The sequence below is a fragment of the Microtus oregoni genome, unplaced genomic scaffold, assembly GCF_018167655.1.
Source record: "Microtus oregoni isolate MIOR12 unplaced genomic scaffold, Mior012 000003F_ref0000135, whole genome shotgun sequence".
NCBI lineage: Eukaryota > Metazoa > Chordata > Mammalia > Rodentia > Cricetidae > Microtus > Microtus oregoni.
In genome coordinates, this window is record NW_024543062.1 from 9,345,684 (window position 1) to 9,351,495 (window position 5,812).

Sequence of the window (5,812 nt, forward strand, 5' to 3'; positions counted from 1 at the left end):
ACACTAAATGGTGTGTATTGGTCATTCTCTTGATGCAATCGAGAGACTTGGCAAACAAGATGTATGAGATTGCTGTTGGCCGAACACCAAGGCTTGTTTCATAGGAATGGGCTAGAGAACTGCCCCAGTGGGCACACTGCTGCCCAGTCAGGAGGACCCGTGTTCAAATCACCTGCATCCAGAGGAAAAGCCAGGCATGCCAGAGCATGCCTGTAACCCCTAGCAGTGGGGGCTGATGGGCAGCAGAGACAAAGGGATCTCTGAGACTTGTTGACAGCCTAACTCCGGTTTAAGTGAAGGAATGAGGAGGAGAGTGACAGAGCAGGACAGATGCCCAAAGTCCTTGTCTGACCTCTGACCTCTGCCATACCCCTCCCCCCATAACACATCCTCAATTTTATTAAAACTATTTAAAATACCGAATAAAGGGGCTGGCGAGATGGTTCAGCAGTTAACATCACTGGCTGCTCTTCCAGAGGACCCCGTGGAGGCGCACAACCATCTGTAACTCCAGCCTCAGGGGATCTGACACCCTCTGCTGGCCTCTGAGGGCACTGCACACACATGGTGCACAGCCGGGTATGCAGGCAAAACACCCATATGCAAACAATTGAATGAAGTTAGCAAAGATATTGGTTACAGTGAGGAACTTAGTTAATGGCTCAAGGGTGACTCAAAAGCAGCTTGCACCACCAAAAAGCCAATCCCTCCCCAGCATGGATGTGTAACAGGCTTTATTTTGGGCCACCAACCAGCTCCCACATCGTGACATGCGGGGGAGGCTGGAGCGATGACTCAGTGGTTAAGAACACTGACTGCTCTTCCAGAGGACCTGGGTTCAATTCCCAGCACTCTTATGGCAGTTCACTCCAGATCCAGGGGATCTGACATCTTCATACCAGTACACACAAAATAAAGTTAAATAAATTATTTTTTAAAATCATGACATGGAGACTTATTTGTTATGAATGCTTGGCCTTATGTTCCTTTCTCGCTGGCTCTTATAACTTAACCTGTTTCTCTTCATCTGTGTTTTGCCTCTGTACTTTTTACCTTTCTTTCCTTTTGCATGTCCTACTCGGTGTTTAGCTGACTGGCGACTGCCTGGCCCCAGGTGTCTCCCTTTTTCTCCCTCTCCTAGTTCTCTTTCCATTTCTCTCCAGCCTAGATTCCTCCTCCTACTTATTCTCTCTGTCCACCAACCCTGCCCACCCTCTACTATCTACTATCTACCTATTGACCCGTCGGCGTTTTATTGACCAATCAGGTGCTTTACACGGGGAGGATAAAACAGCAACACATCTTTACATAGTTAAACAAATGCAGCAGGAACAAGTAACACACACCTTTACATAGTTAAAGTAATATTCCACAACATAGACAAATGTAACACACCTTTATATAGTTAAAGTAATATTTCACAACATAGACAAATGTAACACACCTTTATATAGTTAAAGTAATATTCCACAACATGGATGACTCACAAAACCTGCATCCCTGGAGCTCCCTGCAAAGCACACAGCCGGCTTGCCTCATCCAGTCTTCTCTCCCCAGAGATCGTGGCTGCTGTTATAACTGAGCATAGCCTTGGGGACCGGGCTTGCAGCGCTTCTAAATTTTAGGAGCTTCCTAGGACTTTTCATGGGCTTCCTGCCCTCCCTTCTTCCCTCAGTTCAGAGGAAGCAGTTACACAGTGACCCGCACCAGGAGTTTGGGAGCACCTGTGAGTTACTATGTACCCACAGTATTTCTTTACACTCTTTCCCTTGAGACAGGGTCTCAGGTGGTCCAGGCTCGTCTTCAGCTTCTGATCCTCATACTTCACCTCCTGAGCGCTGGGGCTCAGGCTAATCCAGGGCACACGTGCGCGCGCGCGCGCACACACACACACACACACACACACACACCATGCAGGCTAGCCCTCCAAGGCTCCACATCCTTGCACAGCACTTTCCCAAAAGGTTTTTCAAACACAGTGGATGCACATACTCCAGCATCTTCACGAGCACAAGGTGTGAGTCTGGTTACTACAGAGGCAGCATCCTCGGGCAGTAGGAGTTTTCCCAGCTCCATTCTAAGCCTATAGCATCATCAAGAATTAGCTCCGTGGTTCAGGGGAACAGACACGTCACTGTGCCGCGAATGATTACAGTAACTGCTATCAAACCACAACTGACAAGCAAACTAAACTTGAGGGACAGGGAGATGACCCAGTAGGAGAAGGTGGCTTCCACCAAACTTGATGGATGACCCGAGTTCCATCCCTGGAATCCATGCAAAAAGGCAGGTATGGTGGCAAGCATCTGTGTCGCAGCATCACTGTGGTGAGACGGGAGGGAGAGAGGACCAGCTAGCCTGCAGAGTACCGCACAATAGCAAAACCAAGGGAGATCCTGCCTCAGGAATGTGAAAGGACTGACTGACCCCTGAAAGCTGCGCTCTGCCTGCCGTTCATGTCCTGTGTACCCACTGCCACACAGGAATGACTGAGCACACACATATGTACATATATACGTATGTACCAGTAAATTTTTAAAAATTACATTGATTTTTTTTTAATTAAAAAATAAGCCAGGGCCGGGCGGTGGTGGCGCACGCCTTTAATCCCAGCACTTGGGAGGCAGAGGCAGGCGGATCTCTGTGAGTTCAAGACCAGCCTGGTCTACAAGAGCTAGTTCCCGGACAGGCTCCAAAACCACAGAAAAACCCTGTCTCGAAAAAACCAAAAAAAAAAAAAAAAAAAAGCCAGGCACTGGTGGTGCACACCTTTAATCCCAGCACTCTAGAGACAGAGGCAGTTGAATCTCTGTGAGTTGAGGCCAGCCTGGTCTACAGAATGAGTTCCAGGACAGCCAGGACTATATGGAGAAATCCTGTTTCAAAACACACACACACACAGCAAGAACCAGTAAGATGTGTCAGCAGGAAAAGGCCCTTGCAATCAAGCCTGACCTGGGTTCCGTCCCCAGAGTCCACACCATAAGGAGAAGAAACCCGAGTTCTGAAAATTGTCCTCTGACCACACATGCACTTTGGCATATGCACAACACCCCGCCACACACAATAAGTAGATAAATGTAATAAATAAATAACAGATAGGTAGTGTGTAGTACTACTTTTTTGTCGGACTTTCTTGGACCACCAGCCCGAAATAATGACACAGAGACTTCTTATGAAAGCTTGGCCTTAACTTAGGCTTTTTCCCAAGTAGCTCTTCTAACTCAAATTAACCTGCTTTTATTAATCTATATTCTGCCATGTGACTTGGCTACTTCTCCTCTCTACAGTATATCTGACTTGTTCCACCTCTCCCTGGATGTCCGGGAACTCTTCCCAGAGTTCGGTCCTTCCCCTGAAACCCTGCCTATTCTCTCCTGCCTAGCTATTAGCCATTTAGCTCTTTATTAAACCAATCAGAAGGCGTCTTAGGCAAGGACAGGGCTTTACAGTGTACACAAATATTCCACAAAAGTAGTCCAGGATTTTAATCCCAGCACTCAGGGGGTAGAGGTTGACAGATCTCTGAGTTTGAGCCTGGTCTACAGAACGAGTTCCTGAACATCCCAGCTACATGGGCGGTGAAACACTGTCTCAAAACAACCAACAAGTCAAGGTCTTCTTCAGTTATGGAGAGAGTTCTAGCCCAGCCTGGGTTGCAGCCCTATCTCAAAACAAACAAATAATAAGAACTAAGCAGAAAAGGTAGTGATAAAAGGCTGAAGATGTAGCTCTGGGGAAGAGTGTTCCCCTACGTGTAAGTTCCTTGATTCAATACTCAAGGGGAAATAAAAACTATGAGGGCAGGCAAGATGACTCAATGTATAAAGGGACTTGAGTTGGATCCCAGAGACCCGAATGGAGGAAGGAGAAAATCCACTCCTGCAAGATGTTCTACTCATGGTCAGAGGAACACCTGTATTGCCCTCCAACATCCTCCCCCAATACAATAAGCAAATATATGCAAAACATTAAATCCACGCTGCTTTTATAATTATTTTGTTGACAGAGCTCCCCTCTGTAGCCCAGGCTGACCTCAAATCTGAAGCAATTGTCCCTCTAGCATCCTTACTGATGACCCCACAGCAGCCTTTCTCAGGCTTGAGGTTTCTACAGAGTTCTTTTCAATTTTACTAATGATACCTTGGAGCACCAAGAATACTGCAGCCTCCATCAAAGCCCTAGGAAGAGTCCCAGGATCATTAATTCTCACCACGTAGCCATTCCCTGCTATTTCGAGAAGATGCATTGCAGATCAGGACTCTGGTTGGGCTTTTTATGGTTGTTTTATTTTATGTGATGGATGTCTTCCCTGCATGTATGTCTGTGTACCATATGTGTGCCTGATACTCTAGGGGGCTAGAAGAGGTTGCTGGATCCCTTGAAGCTGAGTTACAGTTTGGAGCTGTCGTATGGGTGCTGGGGATCAAAATGAAGTCCTCTGGGGAACAGTATGCGATGCTCTTAGCCACTCCAGCCCCTGGGTTTATCTTATTAAAAATAAAATGTGTCAAAGGTACAAAACGTTCATGAGCTGTGGGTTCAGACCGTCTCCTTGGGTGTCTCGTTTTAGGAGCTGTCCACCTTGGTTGATTTTGTTTTGAGACAGGTATGTATGTAGTCCTTGCTAGTGTGTGTGTGTGTGCACTCAAAACATTAAAGGAGCAGAGAGCTCACACCAGTTCTTGTGTGGTGGGCAGAGGACAACTTATGGCGCCAGTTCTCTCGGTCTACCATGTGAGTCACGGGGATGAAGCTCAGGTCAGGCTTGGTGGCAAACACCCTTACCCTTATCCGCTGAGTCAACCTACCCACCCTTAAAAATGCAGCTACAAATGACCTGGTCTCTCATCTTCCATACCCCTCTCCAATACCCAAACAGCAAATACAATGTTTTGTTTTGAAGATTTATTTTATTTTTATGAGACAGGGTCTTTCTGCACAGGCCTGGTTGGTTTGGCATTCACTATGGAGACCAGGATGGCCTTGAACTCTCAGATCCACCTGTCCCTATCTCCTGAGTGCTGAAATTAAAGGTGTGCGCCACCTCGCCTAGCTCTGCTTTCACTACTTTGCCCAGACTAACCTCCAAGTTATAATCCAATCTACCAGTGACCTCAGTCTTCCTAGATTAAGATTGCTGGTATTTACCGCCGCGTCCAGTTTGTAGCAGCTGTCAAAGATGTGTCTTCTCACCTTGTTCATCCACACACCATTCCTACTTCCAAGCCTTTGGCCCCTGGGCATTTGGGGCTCTCCACTTAGAACAGGTTGCCATCATTTGAGTTTTACCCAGTGACTATTTGTCCTGAAGTGTTGCGCGCAAGACGGACCAAGAGGAGCAGACCTAGAATACCTTAGTAAATCTTAAAGTGATACCTGAAAGCCTAGCGGCACACACCTGTCACCTCAGCCCTTGAGAGGTGGAAAAAAAAAAAACACCAGTGATTCAAGGTCATCCCCGGCTACAGAGCAGCGCCCAGGACGGGTTCCACGAAGTCACGTCTCGAAACCCAGACTGAATCAAGAGATAACAGCAAACAGCGTGCAGACACCACCAGAGGGGAGGTGACCACAGGGGAGGGCGGGGCAGGGACAGTGAGAGGCGACCACGCGTGAAACCCGGCAGGCTAGCACACAATGGGCCCCGGCGGGCAGAGCATGCGCGCGGCGCTCCGGGAGGGGGGGGGCTGGTCGCCGCACCACGTGGGCCGCAGAGCGCGCCGGGGCCAGCAGCGGGCCCCGTCGGCCCAAGGCCGGGCGCGGCGGCGCGCGCATGCGTGCGTGCGGTTTGCGATCAGGCAGCGCGGCG